The sequence below is a fragment of the Notolepis coatsorum genome (assembly GCF_963971535.1).
Source record: "Notolepis coatsorum genome assembly, chromosome: 8".
Lineage (NCBI taxonomy): Eukaryota > Metazoa > Chordata > Actinopteri > Aulopiformes > Paralepididae > Notolepis > Notolepis coatsorum.
This window is the reverse complement of record NC_140172.1, coordinates 85,494,988-85,512,977: the sequence shown is the minus strand read 5'-3', so window position 1 is coordinate 85,512,977 and position 17,990 is coordinate 85,494,988. Positions and strand designations below refer to the sequence as shown.

General features: G+C 39.8%; 1 protein-coding gene across 1 annotated transcript in view; it reads left to right on the top strand.

Annotated features, from left to right (window-relative positions):
• The window catches only part of pwwp2a (PWWP domain containing 2A), a gene marked incomplete at its 5' end in the record, with an annotated part of 37,144 nt that overhangs the window by 10,577 nt on the left and 8,577 nt on the right, over positions 1 to 17,990 (top strand). The window lies entirely within an intron of this gene.

Sequence of the window (17,990 nt, the reverse complement as noted above, 5' to 3'; positions counted from 1 at the left end):
CACATTGCACTCAAGTCAACGGTCCAATCACAGTAGAGTGACGTGACTGGTTTCATGAGAAAGAAAGCAAATGACCAATCGGAAGCTCTCATTTGGCTTGTTTACTTCCTGAAACGCCACCATTGCGATATGCGGGCAGTCTGCTCTAGTCTATATCGGACCTCCATGAGCTACCGTTACTGTTTAAACAATGACCCAGTCAACTATTCACTTTTAGTTTAATACATGACGAGGCATTGTCTAACGGTATCTAGCTGGCTAGCTACTGATAGCTGCTGATATCAACAAATGCTCCAGCAATAGTCGACTCGAGTGCATAATACCTCCGTTCCCTCGTTAGCTAGCTCACGTTAGCTAGCTCACATTAGATCTATCTGTCCCAGTAAACTAAATTGTCTTAACGTTATCTACCGGGCTAGCAGTAGCTACAGATAGCTCCTGATATCAATGTCTTATAACATTGATTGAATGCGTATTCTAGCTGAGTGCATGTTGAATGTGATTTGACAAAAGAACGTAACGTTATACCAATAGGGTCCAGCTGCATCGCCGGAGAATCCTTGCATGCTGAATGTAGGGTCTAGCTCAGACCTGGGCATTGTACGGCCCGCAGGCCGGATCCGGCCCGCGGGATGATTCTGACCGGCCCGCGAAAGATTACATGATAATTAAATTTAAAAAAAAAAAAATTAAAACAAATATATTTTTTTAATGTTTTTTATTTTTATTTTTTATTTTTTTCATGTCAACGTTCACACGCACAGTATACGCTTAGGAGACATGCTCAGAAGATGTTGGTTCTCTTTGGATCCACCTACATATGTGAACAGACATTCTCAGTCATGACGTTTACCAAGTCCAGGTACAGATCCTCTCTCACTGATGAACATCTGGCAGCTGTGCTTCGCATCTCCACCTCAGACATGCAACCTGACTTTGATGGACTTGTTAAAGCTCAACAGAGACTGGATTTCTCACACTGAATGAAAACAAAAGAACTGAAGAACACTAAAATGTGGAAATATAACAAGTGAAATGGGACACTTGATATTTTTTTTCTTTTTTTTGCACAGTTCTGAAAACATTAAATGTTTAATATAGGCATGTAAAGTAAAAAAGGCTACAAAACTGGGACACTTTTCTTTACACAGTTCAGTGACATGTCTTGTTTATTTTTGCTATAAGATGATGTGATGTCTTTAGAAAGCTAAGAAAATCCTTGTTTCAATAGTATATGAAACTCAAAATGCCCTTTGTTATTAATGTTTCACATTTTGTTTATCATTTTGGAAATAAATTCTATTTGAATAAATTATATTTTTGAAAGCTAACCTCACCTTTTAATTGCCAAATAATAACATACACTCTTACCAGGGGTCAAACCAATGCCATTTACTGCTTTTTATATAGAAATAAAATTTATATTATGCATAATTGAGTTTGGAATTTTGGCCCGGCCCCCCAACATATTTTCAGTTGCTCATTTGGCCCCCCGGGAAAAATAATTGCCCACCCCTGGTCTAGCTGAATATAGGGTCTAGCTGCAGGGCCGGAGAATCCTTGCTGGAGCTGGAGGCTACTCAAGTATACACACAGACAGTGGAGCTGTTTGCAGATAGCGAGCATTTTGACTTATTGCGTGGTGGCGATGTCTCGCAGATAATACAACTACAAGTATGATTATATAATATATATTTTATTTAAAAAAAAAATTATATAAAATATATATATATTTTATTTTAATAAAAAAAAATTGTCAGGTAAGAAATATGCTTGGTGGGTAGATTCTTCCCATCTACCCGCCACTGGCCGGTGAGTCAAAAAGTTAATTTCGCTCCCTGGTTACAGGGTTCCCACGGTACCTGGAAAACATGGGATTAATTTTTTCATTTTCCAGGTATGTAAAGGCATGGAAACTGAGAAAAAGTGACCTATTACATGGAAATAGAAACAGTTGTCCTGAACATTTTTATTGGATGATGTGTAATAAAATTGAACTATTGAGCACATAATTAACATGAGTTTATAAAAACCCTTTACATGTTTACAGCTTTTACTGTAGATAGAAATGGATGATCCCATGTTGTAGAGCAGGGGTGCACAACCTTTTTTGAACCAAGATCTACTTTTTAATTTACCGCCTAGCCGAGAGCTACCAGCCAAAATCTTATATTGTAAGCCGTCATTTGAGGCTTTATAAAAGCAGCATAATGAACACAAATCTGTCAGTGCCGAGTCCGACCTCATATTAAATACCAAACAGCATTGCTTGTTGTAGTTAACAAAGAGAGGCAGAGTTGATTTTTTTTTTATCTAATTTTATTAATCGAGATCTACTTAAAATCAGCCCGCGATCTACCTGTCGATCGCGATCGACTGGTTGGGCACCACTCTTGTAGAGCATGCTCTTGGCATCCTATATGGTATATTGGATGTTGGAATTTGATGCAGGCAACTTGGTGAGCCAAGGGAGCCTTGGCATCTACAGTGAAACTTGAGTGAAACTTCTTATGCAAGTTTATCCTCAAATGTAAGTAGCTGTGTTTTAACTGTGTGGTAAACGTGGGTTTATCAACGTTAGTTAGTAAGCAGTGCAATCTTGCTAACTAGCTAGCCAACGTTAGCTCTCATAACGAGCCAGTTAGCCAGCGCCAGGTACAGTAGCTAGCCAACGTTAGCTCTCATAACGAGCCAGTTAGCCAGTGCCAGGTACAGTAGCTAGCCAACGTTAGCTCTCATAACGAGCCAGTTAGCCAGCGCCAGGTACAGTAGCTACCAACGTTAGCTCTCATAACGAGCCAGTTAGCCAGCGCCAGGTACACTAGCTACCAACGTTAGCTCTCATAACGAGCCAGTTAGCCAGCGCCAGGTACAGTAGCTAGCCAACGTTAGCTCTCATAACGAGCCAGTTAGCCAGCGCCAGGTACAGTAGCTAGCCAACGTTAGTTCTCATAACGAGCCAGTTAGCCAGCGTCAGGTACAGTAGCTAGCCAACTTTAGCTCTCATAACGAGGCAGTTAGCCAGCGCCAGGTACAGTAGCTACCAATGTTAGCTCTCATAACGAGCCAGTTAGCCAGCGCCAGGTACAGTAGCTAGCCAACGTTAGCTCTCATAACGAGCCAGTTAGCCAGCGCCAGGTACAGTAGCTAGCCAACGTTAGCTCTCATAACTATAACCAGTTTGATTTACAAAAGCTTTTACAGAGTAAGAGTAGTAGGGGTGAAACGATGCAACCTCACAACGATTAATTTTGATTACGATTACGAGAGGAGTTGAGAAGAGTAGGAAGAGAAGACAGGAGCGGACACGAGACGAGGTGTGGAGAGAAGAGGACGGGATGAGATAGGAGAGGAGTGGAAGAGAGAACATATATCAATCCCAGTGCTCATGTGTTCCAGTTCAATAAATTGTTGTTCAAAAAGTTAGTTTAAAAAGCAATCGAAGCTTCGGGGCCGAGCTTCGATTTTAATTCAAAGCTTTGAATTAAAAATAATTTTATTTTTATTTTTTATATTTTTATTTTATTTTTTTATCTTATGTTGTGGGACTTGTACAGCACTTTGGTAAACTTTGTTGTTTTTAAATGTGCTCTATAAATAAAGTGGATTGGATTAATGAATTAAGTAGCCCCTTTCGTGACTGTGACACAGCCAACACGGCTGTGTGATTTAATTCAAGGTGGATCGCTGTTGTCGTTTGAACAACTTCAGATTTCATGGGAACTACCAATCCCCCAAATCAAGAATGTTTAAGATGAATGAAGTAAGATTTTGATTATTTGAAATATGGCCTGTGTAGACTAAACTATGCACAGAATTATGTCAGTCTACAAGGTCCGGCAATGTAGACCTTGTAGACTCCACTACAGACCAATTATCAGTGAATGTTCATGCAGGGCTGTACGCTAAGCTTTTTCACTAGGGCCACACTTGCCCCTAAATGAGAAATTTAGGGGCAAAACATTTTTTAGGGGCACATTTTTAAATAACAATTTTACCATTATTAAAAAAATATGTTCCTCCTGCCTCATTACTGTGGTCCTTTTATTTAACATTTAAGTGCGTTTGTTTTCAGGTTTGTATCTTTTATAATGAACCAACTGAGAGTGTGTAAATCACTAATAGAACAAAAACAACAAACTGTGTGTGTGTGTGTGCGCGCGCTTGTGTAGTGCTCCTTGAATGAGATCATCACAACACACACACACCATTAATCAGGAGGACAAGAAACTCTGCATACATTTGTTTCACAATGAAAAGTGCTTTAGAAATCAAATGAATTATTATTATTGTAAATAACCCCATGAAAGGTTTATTATTTGTATGGGTAATTACCTGCTTCATATTTGTGATGTTACTGGTTTCAGTGTGTGCCTAAAGTGATCAATGTGTTGGGCCGTTTATAGAGATCTATGCCAATTAATGTTTATGTATATCCGGGACTTTTTTTTATAAGAATTGAGAGGTATTTGTATATATGACCTTTATTTTGAAAACTGTTGCAACGCAACCTTATTTACATTTGCGCTTTTGACAGTGAAATGTTCAGTCCAACTTAGCTCGAAGGAAAGACTAATAAAAAAGGTTTAATTGACCCGTATGAGGCTCTTACGGTAGGACTTTGATTGTTTATAGAAGTGGAATGTAATACTATGCAAAACGAGAAATAAACAGTGATTTTACCATCAGTAAAGTTGCAAGCCACTTTCATTTCATATATGGGGAACAGAGGATTATTAGTATTATCTTATTTGCATATTGTCTCATTATTAGATAGATAGATAGGTTGATACTTTATTGATCCGCGGTGTCAATTTAAGTAGACAGTATTTCACGTCCTAATAGTGGGGTACTCACGTAATGCATGGCTGATCCTGAACGTTAGAAGTTTCCGTGTCCCCGTCAATCAATCATCACATCATCACGTCAATCATCATCATCTTATCATCTCTCCACATCGGACGTGGTTGTCATAAAATGGACTGATATCCATTATCCACTCCGTTGTTCTTGCGGAGCAAGAGCCATATTATTATTTAAAGCCAAGGAAGCGGCCACATTCAGTTTAGTTTCGCTAGGAATTATGGGATTTGGTGTTGGATGTATAGACTACGCAGACAGGGACATGGTCTTTAATCGCACGATAGACTACAAGTACCAAGTATATAGCGTGACCCAGATTCACTCCACGAAAATCTTTTTTTCACTCAGGCTATCGCAGTAAGTTCATTCATTGCCGACAGATTCTTTCATAGCACCACGACATTGTGTCGCACTGTACAGCCTTGGTTGTAGGCTAATGTTTAAAAAAAAATTATCCAATTTGTATGGATTAATTTAGGAGTGAAATGCGAATGAAGGGTTGAAATCTCTACTCGCAACGTTGCTACCAGATATAATATTTAAATCGCAACGGCCAAATTAAGGGGAAATTTGCGACGAGATCGTCGCAGTGTACAGCCCTGTCATGCATTTTTAAGAAGGGCTACTTCCACAAAAAAACAAAGAACTCACCAAAACATCTCAGTAGCACCTTATCTAAATGTTCTATTTCATATATGGAGATTCATATTTATTTATGTATTGCATGCATTTCTACATTTTATTTCCTATTTTGTTTATTCATCCCAGTATATTTCTTTCTTATGTGTGGAATTCTACAAGGCATTTACATTCACATTTACATTAGTCATTTAGCTGACGCTTTTATCCAAAGCGACTTATAAGTTCTGTACGACAGGTCATCAGGAAGGATACAACTCTATCAGCTGAGTAACAATATTCATCAAAGTGTTGCGTGTTACAGTGTAGGTTAGTTTATTAGGACAAGTGCATGACAGTAAGGTTAGTTAGGGTTAGATTTTTTTAATTTTATTTCAGATAATGGTTGAAGAAGTGCGTCTTTAGTCGACGGCGAAAGATTGGACGGGATTCGGCTGTCCTAACTGGGGTGGGTAGTTCATTCCACCATTGTGGGGCAAGGACTGAGAATAGGCGTGTAGGTGGTGTATGTGTTTGAGGATGATATCCTTCAAACAGGCAATAGTTTTTTTTTTATATGTCTGTTTATTGTTTTTTTTTCCAGTGCAACCAACATTTACAAATTATATGTACTTGAAAATGTTCTATTTGAAACACAAAAACAGAATACAAAGAACAGCAGACATCAAGACAAAGTGACATGCAGACAAACAACAACAAAAAAGACAGAGATTTATAGTGTTGGTAATAAGAAATATATAAAAGAAAACTATATATATATAATAATAGTAATCATAATAAAGTAAAAAAATAAAGTATATAATAATAATTAAAAAAAAAAAGTAAATTTTTTTTTTTTTTTTTTTTTTTAAATAAGGCGATACCTTTGAAAAAGTGAGTACAGCAATTCATAGGTCAACCAACTCTGGTGTTGATTTGGTGCATCAAAGGAGAAAGTTTGAAGGGGAGGGATGGGTGAGTAGTGTACCAAGGGTATTGTGTGAGTGAGTATCAGTCTGGGACTATGGGAAGGTGGGTCCTCTCAACATAGGAAAAGAAGGGAGCCCACATAGAAAATAACTTGTCTGTAGATCCTCGGAGTGTGTGTCGGATTTTTTCTAGTTTAATACAGTTAAGAATAGATTTAACCCAAAGGGCATGGGAAGGGGGTGAGGAGGATTTCCACTGAAGTAGGATTAACCGTCTCGCTAACAAAGTAACAAAGGCCAAGACCTCTTTGTTAGTATTTGTCAGTTGTAATAAGGGTGAGGAAACACCAAATAGCGCAGTCAAAGGATCTGGTTCCACCTGAGTACTGCATATTTCAGAGAGTGTATTGAATATGTTTTTCCAAAGGTCCACTAGGGATGGACAGCTCCAAAACATGTGCACATGGTTTGCTGGGGACCGATTACATCGTGGACAGTTAGGTTTCACACTTTTGTAAATTCTGGATAGTCTCATTGGAGTCCAGTGAGCTTGGTGGATGATTTTACATTGGATGAGACCATGTCGAGCACAGATGGAAGAGGTGTGGACCTTTTTGAGTGCTTTTTCCCACATGTCGTCAGATATTGCATCCCCCAATTCCTCCTCCCATGAGGACTTAATAATATTTAAGGAGGTGGACTGTAATGAGCATAGTTGCCTATAAATTCTCGACAGGGAGCCCTTTAGAGTGGGAAGAGGGGTAAAAAAAAAAGTCAAGTTGTGTTTCACCAGGAAGGATGGGGAACTGGGTATCTAAGCTGCGGACATAGCTCCGGATCTGTAAAAACCTAAAAAAATTACTTCTGGGGAGACCGTACTTAACCGATAATTGTTCAAATGTAGCAAAGGTATTGTCGATATAGAGATCTTTAAATGTTCTAATACCGAGACTAGTCCAGGTTGAGAAAGCGCCATCAATCATAGATGGGGGGAAGGCCGGGTTTGAGGCCACCGGGGCAGCAAAAGATGTTGCGTGAAAGCCAAAGTGGCGTCTAGATTGGTTCCAAATTTTCATTGTTGATTTGACACATACATTTTTTGTAAAGGGGATATAAGGGCCTAAACTAGTGGCGTGGGCGAGAGAGGTCAGTGATGCCGGTACGGACGAGGCTGCCTCCATCTCCAGCCAAACTGGAGGTGAGGACATCCCACTACACTGTAGCCAAAACTGAACGGTCCTAAAGTTGGCAGTAGAGTTGTTCCGATACCGATACCAGTATCGGAAAAGCCGCCGATACTGGCTAAAATGCTGGTATCGGTATCGGCGATACCATATGACGTAATTTATCAACAACACTGTGGTCTGTTGAGTAAGCATTATAAAACAAACGTGTGCTTAATCGATTAAAGTGTCAATGCCATTTGTCATTTTAACAGCAGATACTTTCTTAAATGTCATCGTCCCGACAGAGCGGTGTTGACGGGGAGCTCATGGGTTCGCTTGGTGGCTGGTGTTATTAGCATTGAACAGCTAACCGAAAGCTAGCTTTAACATTACCTTGGCTAAAGTTGGGGCTATTCATATAATCCAGCAATAATGGCTGCAGACCTGCAAGCAAAGTACAGCAAGTTGGCAAAGGAGTATTCCAAGTTAAATCACAATGTCACCAGTAACGTTACAGTCTTCTATGGTCTTCCCATATACCGGTAGCTCATGCTAGCTAACGGTAACGTCGTCATTGCACAATTGCACGTCGCGTACACAATTAATGACATGTTGCGGACAGCCATATCGGCGACAATGTTTAGCTTTTAGTGCCAAATGATAAGAGTCTGAGGCGGAGTCTCAAAAGAGAATGTTGAATATTTATTGTGCAAAAATCACAACAGATCCGACTGCTACTGAAACGGAGACTTGTAGACAGACTGAGTAGGGTATATCTGCAGAGCCAGTGGGTAGCGAGTGCAGCAACGTATAATGTCCGTGTGGATCATTGGAGTAGGGTATATCTGCAGTGCTGAAGCCCCATACTCATTGATTAATGATACTAATACAAATCTATACAATCACCTGTTGTTGAATAAATACCATTACTTTCTAGTTATTACTAAAAAACAGTATATATAAAACAGTATTTGTTAAAAAAAATATATATATATATATTTATAAAAAATTTATATAATATTTTTTTTTTTTTTTTTTATGTATGCACTGGTATCGGATAAGTATCGGTATCGGCCGATACCCAAAGCTTAGGTATCGGAATCGGATCGGAAAGGAAAAAATGGTATCGGAACATCTCTAGTTGGCAGCCCAGTAGTAGGACCTAAGATCCGGTAGTCCGAGGCCTCCATCTGATTTGGGCCTCTGTAAGAGCTGCTTTCTTATCCTGGGAGGCTTCTTGTCCCATATATAAGACAAAATCAGGCCATCAATTTTCTTAAAAAATGCATTGGGGGGAAAAATAGGTAGGCATTGAAAGAGATACAAAAATCTTGGGAGGGTGTTCATTTTAACAGAGTTAATTCTTGCGGCTAGAGAGGTGTAGTATAGACCAGCGTTCAAAATCATCCTTAGTACGAGTTAGGAGGGGGGCAAAGTTGGCCTGAAAGAGTTTGTTGAATTTGTCTGTAACATGTACCCCAAGATAAGTGAAGCCATCATGGGCAATCCTAAATGGCAGATTGTATAGAGGAGACTTTTTTGCGGCTATATTAAGTGGCATCAGTTCGCTCTTGTTAAGGTTCAGTTTATAGCCCGATAGGCTACCAAAGGATTCGATATTGATAAGGGCAGCGGGGACAGAAACATAAAGATCAGATGTATACAATAATAAATCGTCCGCATACAACGATACCTTATGTTCATGGCCTTATCAGGGCTCTACGCTAACCTTTTTCACTAGGGGCACAGGTGCTCCTAAATGAAAAAATGTAGGAGCACCCAAAAATATTTAGGAGCACAGTGAAAATATGTCAAGTAACAGAGTTTATTTTTTTTTCAAAAATAAATGTATATTTGTACTGTGCGTGCATGTGCAAACGGGAACGGGACACATCTGTGCAATATCACATACCACCAAAGTCACTGGCCCACTGTGTGCGTGTGTGTGTATCATCTGCATGTGCAAACGGGAATGGGACAGACATTTGAACTATTAATTAAGTGATTAATGCCTACTATGGCAAAGTTGTAGCCAACAACTAGGAGCCTAATAAGAAAGGCAGTGATATTGAACAAAAAGGAGACACTGGCTTTACAACCAGGGCCATCAGTAGAGGGGGGAGCTAGCTCAGGGAGACGCCGACACGCCGTCCTCCCGTGTCTTGATTGATTGATTGATTGAAAAGTTTATTAACAGATTGCAGAATGGGTACAGTACAGTACAGCTCAATACATACAATTGTTAAGAGGATGCAGACCTGAGAAAGACTTTCGTCTTGTTTCCATCAGGGTCCCCCATTTTCAATTCATCATATGGCACACATGACATACAGATAGACAGTACTGCTACATCTATACATTTATGACATACCAGATTTTCAAATACAGTACTGTTTGTGATACTAAAAAAATCCAGAAGAAGAGTATATACATTTGACATAGAAACTGTGCATTGGGGGAGGTTGGGTAGGTGGGGTGGGGCTGTACATTGTAGGTGGGGGGGGGGGGGGGGGGGGGAGGGGGAGGGGGGGGGGGGGGGACACTGTACATTGGAATACTGACATACATTTGACATGGAAACTGTACATTGGAGGAGGTTGGGTAGGTGGGGTGGGGTTGGGTGGGGCTGTACATTGGAATACTGACAAAGCCATGCTTGGTCTTTATTGTACAACTGGGTTAGGACATTTGTAGGGGCCAGTTTTGAATTGCAAGTTGCTGTACTCTGTTGTCTACTCTAAGCCATCCTAGGTTGGCAAAGTGTGCAGGAGTGAGGTGGGTTCTAGGAGTCAGGTCAAGCAGTAGTCTGACTAGTTTGTTTTGAGATGTTTGTAATTTGGTTTTTAGTGCCTTTGAGGTGCTTTGGTACCATGAGGTGCAAGCATAGTCGTAGTACCCTTGAATGAGTGCTCCTGCCAGAGTCTTCAGGGTATTCTTGTTTACCAGGGAGGAGATCCGGTACAAGAATCGAGTTCGTTGATTGACTTTTTATTACATTGGATGCCATTTTGTCACAGGAAAGATTAGCCTCTAGGATGGAACCCAGGTAGGTAATTTCATCTTTCCTTGTGACAATATTGTCACCCACTGTAACTGAGAAGCCGTCTGTTTTGCTGAGTTTGTTATTTGAACCGAAGAGAATGGACTCTGTTTTGCCCATGTGTAGGCCTGCCGCGATAAGCAATAAATCGATTAATTGCCGCGATAATAAAAATTAATGCAATGATTTTGACGGGCGCGATTAATTGCTATTTGCGTGTTTGTTTTAATGAGGCGGAACCAGTGCCCCTTGTCAGTCACTGTCCGTGTTGGGAGGCGGGCCGCTGGCTTTACTACAGAGCAGAGAGCACAGCACAGGAGCTCCGTGGGGCAACACCACATAGCTTAACTACATTTCTCAATAGTGTTGCTCCTTTTAACCAAGTAGCGTAATTTGTAGTGTAACGTTAGCGTTTTAACGTTAGTAGCTAACGTTAAAACTAACTTAAAGTTAGTTGTTCACCAACAATCTCAACATTTGTTTTATCATTAGCTCATGTCGATCTACTAGTAGCATCAGCAAGCTAACGTTAGCTGGCCCCAGTCCACTAGCAGCATGTCGATCTACCAGCAGCATCAGCAAGCTAACGTTAGCTGGCCCCAGCCCATTAGCAGCATGTCGAAGTAGTAGTAGCATCAGCAAGCTAACGTTAGCTGGCCCCAGTCCACCAGCAGCATCAGCAAGCTAGGATAATCACAACAATACTTCCGGTCCGGTCGGTGGGCTTCAAAATAAAAGTCTAAAACACCGGAAAAGACGGAGCGGTGGGCTTCAAAATAAAAGTTTTAGGAAATAAATTTCTCAAAAAAAATATTTTCGGGGGCAATTAATCGCCCAGCAAAATTTGTTATCGTGGCAGGCCTACCCATGTGTAATGATAGTTTGTTGTCGGCGAGCCATATGCAGATTTTGCCTAGTTCCGAGCTGAGGGTTTTTTCAACCTGTAACTTGTTCTTGTCAGAGACCAGCAGGGCTGAGTCGTCCGCAAACAGGAACAAGTTGCAGTCACAAGTAGAGTTGTTCCGATACCGATACCAGTATCGGAAATGCCGCCGATACTGCCTAAAATGCTGGTATCGGTATCGGCGAGTACCCTCTAATGTTGCGCTCCGATACCATATGACGTAATTTATCAACAACACTGCGGACGTTGGGCTCTGTAGATATACCCTACTCGCTGAGTGAGCATTATAAAACATGTGCTTAATCGACCGTGAATTAAAGTGTCAATTGCCATTTGTCATTTTAACAGCAGAGCAGATACTTTCTTAAAATGCCATCGTCCCGGCAGAGCGCTGTTGACGGGGAGCTCTGATGTTATTAGCATTAGCTAACTGAAAGCTAGCATTAACTAACGTTAAAGGTTTAGCCATAACGTTACCTTGGCTAAAGTTGGGGCTATTCATAATCCAGCAATAATGGCTGCATACCTGCAAGCAAAGTACAGCAAGTTGGCAAAGGAGTATTCCAAGTTAAATCACAATGTCACCAGTAACGTTAGTCTTTCCATATACCGGTAGCTCATGCTAGCTAACCTAGCTCACGGTAACGTCGTCATTGCACAATTGCACGTCGCGTACACAATTAATGACATGTTGCGGACAGCCATATCGGCGACAATGTTTAGCTTTTAGTGCCAAATGATAAGAGTCTGAGGCGGAGTCTCAAAAGAGAATGTTGAATATTTATTGTGCAAAAATCACAACAACAGAGCCTCTGCTACTAAACGGAGCCTTCTTGTGGAAGCAAGTGCAGCAACGAATAATGTCCGTGTGGAACTAATGTGCCAACAACCTTTCCATGGGTGAACTCATTGAGATAGTTTTCAATTACTGATACTAATACTAATCTATACAATCACCTGTTGTTGAATAAATACCATTACTTTATAGTTATTACTAAAAAACAGTATATATAAAACAGTAGCTGTATTAAAAAAAAAAAAATTATAATTTATATAATATTTTTTTTTATTTATTTTTTTTAATGTATGCACTGGTATCGGATAAGTATCGGTATCGGCCGATACCCAAAGCTTAGGTATCGGAATCGGATCGGAAAGGAAAAAATGGTATCGGAACATCTCTAGTCACAAGCTGACGACATGTCATTTGCATAAATTAGGAACAGTAGTGGTCCTAGTATGCTTCCTTGTGGAACACCACAGTTCACTGTGAGGGGGGGCGGATAGGGTACCGTTTACCTCCACCATCTGTTCTCTCCCCTCCAGGTAGGATTGTATCCAGCTCACTGATAAACTATCAAAACCAATTGCTTTTAGCTTGTCAATCAGAATGGTGTGATTGACAGTGTCGAAGGCCTTTTGTAGGTCTAGCATGACCATGCCGCAGTATTTGCCCGCGTCCACCTCTTGCTTGATGTGGTCGTTCAAATAGAGAAGACCCGCTCATTAGACTAGACCCGTGTTTACATGCGTGCGGGAGGGGCTGGACTCGAGAGGGGCTGGACTCGAGAGCAGACGCCGCACCACCGGTGTCTGAGACGGAACTCAGCGACAGCGATCGGGTTTGACGATCAGTGAAAATAAAACATTATCACCGATCACCGATCGCATATTTATACTGAATATCGGCCGATAACCATCGGTGGCCGATCGATCGGGGCATCCCTAGTATTGATTGAGTAATGCTAATCAGATGTATGTACATAGTTGTAGTATTAATATGTACAGTGATACAGGTTGTGGTGTTAGAGAAACACCATTTGGGGCAACAACACAATTCCGGGGGGGGGGGGGGGGGCAGCCGGTCCAGGCGTGTGGTCCCAGCGGTCGTCACGCTGTGGCCGTAGAGCCATATGAAATTCATTTTATTATTTTCCAAATTCGATTTATTTTTTCCCAAATTCCGTTTTTTCCATTTTAATATTTCAGAATTTTGTATTTTGCCTTTTACGCCCATTTTACCATCAGAAATAGTGTCTAATAAGTGGGAATGAATAAATGTCCACAATTTAATAAGATATAACAACATTTAATGTTTTTAAGTGCAACTCAGAAATACAGTTACATTTGACACAATATTTTTCAAATAATATTGTGACAAAATAAAAATACACATTTCAAGTGTAAACAAGATACAGCTAGCTACTTTTATCACAATGTCGGTAGCCTAGCTATATATTCTATTGTGATGGAATATAGTAATGCATAATTTATGCACCTTTAGTTTATTTCATTTATAAAGGACAGTGTGTAGGCCTACTGACAATCATTTGCAAATAGATGGGTGCACCAGATTTAGCAAGAAGCTATCATTTCCATCTATAGTCCTATGTACTGTAACGTTACATAGCTATTTAAATCACATTTAGCCTCGCCCTCTAGCTGTATCTATTGTGATCACCAGAGATCATCGTTAGAGAGTTGGTGTGTTTTGGGAAGCACGGTCCTTGTTCCTGACATGGCTTTTGAAGTGATCTTCGCACGTGTTTTTGCGGGTCCAGTCCCCCACGGTATGTTGACAAGAATTTGCAAAACACCTTATCGACTGAAGCATAAAAGTCATTAGGATACTGCTCTGCTCTGAATTTAGGGCTTAGTGCGGAATTTCTTCTGACGTTAACGTTAACGACGCACCGAAGCAGCCAGACGCTTGGATATTTCTCCGCGTTGTGTGTAACACGCTGTAGCGTCCCCGATCATGTTCGCGTTGCACCAAACGTTCCATATTCTCCCGAACACGGAATTTCAGTCCAGATTAGGGCAAATTCTGCAATATTCCACGTTTTACAGTTTTTACATTTTTATTGGTCAATTCCGCAATTCCGTCCGCGACTCCGTGAACGCGGATTTCATATGGCTCTAGCTGTGGGGCAGCCACCAGTCTTCTCCATCTAGGGCCTAAAAAAATTAATGGTTTGGTTCCGGTTGCCGACCGACCCTGCCGATTTAGGTGCGACCCAATTTATTTTATGAGTAAAAAAAAACGTTACAATAACGTTTCATAAAAATCTTAGTCAAACCTTTAGTATTATGGATATTAAACATGCTGGCAGAGTACCGTACTTTTCGGACTATAAGCCGCGGCTTTTTTCCCCATTTTTCGACCCTGCAGCTTATATAACGGTGCGGCTTATATGTGACTCAACGTGACCAAACTCGAAAATGTAAACATCTAAATATTGCTTTTTTGACTGCATTGAAATGTTATTTATCTGTTCCCTTATTTGCTAAACTTAATACAACTTGTAAATGAGTTAATGCTTGTTATTTGTCCGACAGTATTGTGTCCCAATGCTAATTACATATGGTAATTAAACATTAAAACACCTGCGGCTTATAGTCCAGTGCGGCTTATATATGTACACATCATTCAATTTAGCTGCTGCGGCTTATAGTCAGGTGCGGCTTATAGTGCGAAAAGTACGGTACATGCATCCATGTTGTTGTGAACGTTTTAATTAAATAAAGAAATTCCCTATCCATCGTCGCCGTGGGAAAAAAATTAATAAATTCCCTACCTACCCATGGCCCTAACTGACAACCAACAGGAACCAAACAATATTTTCTTTTATGCCTAGGGAAAAAGGACAAATGTGTGAGCTCTCATTTGAGGTTAGTCAGACTAACCTGCCCATGTGCTGTCAGACGCCTCCTTTTGTGTGGCTTTAAAAAATGTTTTATCTGGTTTCAGTTGTTTGCACTTTATCTCACAGTTGTATAGGTACAATGTTGTTTACATTTTGTGAGGAAGTAGAAATGTGCCCTATGTTTGTCAGGATGGCACTTTTTTCCACTTTTTAGCCTAACTTAAGTTGAAGTAGTTGTCATATTTTGCATAGATAATGTTTACATTTAGAAATCCTTGTTGAATGCATCCAGTGAAATTAACAAATCAATGCATACTTTTATTGTCAAAAGTATGCATAATGTTGTGTTAATTCCACGACGAGGTATGTGATGTTAAACCTGAAATTATTCGGTGCCGGAAATTAAGAGTTGGACAATATCGGTAAAAAAGCCAATATCGAACATCCCTAATAAAAAGCAACAATTAACAGATTAAAAAGTCTGCAGTATGTGCAAGTACAAATAAGTATAAGTAAATAAAAATAAGTACACAGGACAAGTCAAAAGTAAGATATTGAGTTGTATATTTTACATTACATTTACATTTAGTCATTTAGCTGGTGCTTTTATCCAAAGCGAGTTACATGTTCTGTACAAAGTCAGCAGGAAGGGTACAACTCTTTCAGCCGAGTAACAATGTTCATCAAACAGTGTTGAAACTTAGGTGCTGCAGTGTTGAGTGCATAGTATATGTATATCATCCTTTTTAATATAATCTTATATAGGGCTGCCTGTCACTAACGATTATTTTGTTATAGATTAATCAGTTGATTATTTTATCTATTAGTCGATTAATCTAAACCATTAATTTACCAGAAAAATGTATTATATTCGCAATTGAATATTTCAAAATGTTTAATTAGTATCCTCATCCTTTTTTGTTTAGATTTAAAAAACTACCAGCCAGAGAGATTTTTACCTTCCATAAATAACTTTTTAGTATATTTCCATGAATTATTATATGTATGTATTGTGTGTTATCTCTCCACTCCATGCTATGGTAGTGCTTGTGCCAGCACAGGAGATACGATTCAAATGTATTTTTTATATAGGCTATATATGTATATTTAAATCAATATCTTCCTTTTGAATAAAATAGGCTCAGGAATCAGGATTGTTCAAGCTAATTAGCCTCATCGATGTCAAAAAGAGAGAGGAAATAGCTTATAGCAGACTTAATGATTTTACAATATTTTTGCTAATGAAGTGAAATGTTTATCATTATCAACTATCCAGTTAGTTTTTATAGTGTAACGCTACTTCAAATCATTGGACGTAGGAGTAGGGACTGGAGACAGACGGGCTCACCCCACCCCCCTTTCCTCACTATTGGAACTCTTAGCAGCTAACGTTAGTTAAGGTGCCCGCGACGGGCATACAGGAATGGCGGGGATGTAAAGCATGTTAGACTCATTTATTGGACCCGTTGCTTGCAGAGTTTACATAGAAACAGAGGAGTTGTCACAGGCTGTAGAACGCAGGGCTGAAGAGCTAGATGTCATAGCTTCTAAAATGCAAGGCTCAGCCCCTCCCTTCCAGCTGGAGTTGACTTGAAACACGGAAGTTACAGGGCTTGACATTAACTTTTTGAGCGCTCAGATATTTTACTTGTCCGAAAGCTAAACTTACTTGTCCGAAATGTACTTGTGAAAATAAAGGCCTATTAAAAAATGTATAAAACCGACAAGAGATTTGGACAATTATTATGATTTAATAACTTAAACACAGTGTGTGTGGGGTATATACTGTATGATCAGTCCTCCAGCTCATCTTCACTCCCCATCAGCACCAGGTCATCTTTCTCATCTCCCTTGTCTCTTGACGACCAGGGGTTAAACCCTGGTCTACGCCTATAGTTGTTATTACGGTATAGTTGTTATTACGGTATAGTTGTTATTGCCATAAACAACACCATTCAAATAAATAATTGTATTTTTATTTGAAATAATTTCTTTTAACAATAGGCACATTAGATCAACAGGTAACAACAAAACAACCAACTTTTATTAAACATTCTATTAAACATTCTGATATTTTCGCGGGTCTCGTGCCCCTGTCAGTGTCAACTAAGCGAGCACCCAGAAGACTGTCACTGTTTGTCCGGGACAAGTAATATTGACGTACAGAGATTGAGAGTTTCCAGTGTGACACTGTGAGACGGGCACTTTCTGATCAGATGGAATAACGTTACTATTCGTTTGGGGAATATATATATATATATATATATATATATATATATAAAAAATATTTACTTGTCCAGTCGGACAAGTTAAATTGTATTATGCTTGTCCGACCATTTCTTTTACTTGTCCCGGACAATAGGACAAGCCTTAATGTCAAGCCCTGAGTTATCAAATGCAAGCGAAATGCACACTGTCGAGTCCTGGCTCTAGGAGGAATCACGAATAGTGGTTTAAGAGAAGTTATTTATATTTCTAACGTGATTCATTCGGCACTAGTTAAATTATACGTTGTGCATGTTATGACTTTGAACGTCTGCCATTTCCACCGCAAAAGGCATACAAGTAACAACAATACGACTTGTTGATCATGAATATGCAAATCGACTAAATGTATTCGTCGATGTGGTCGACGAATCGTGACAGCCCTAATCTTATAATTCTTTACGACATCAGATGTATTTTTAAGGAGGCGCCCGTCTCGAAATTCTCTCTGCAGGAAAAGCCTCGTTTAATTTCAACAGGATTCATTTAAGTCAAGTGTTCCTTTTATTAATCCCCTTGCATTACTGTCATAATTAAATGGGTTTCTCTGTCCATCTG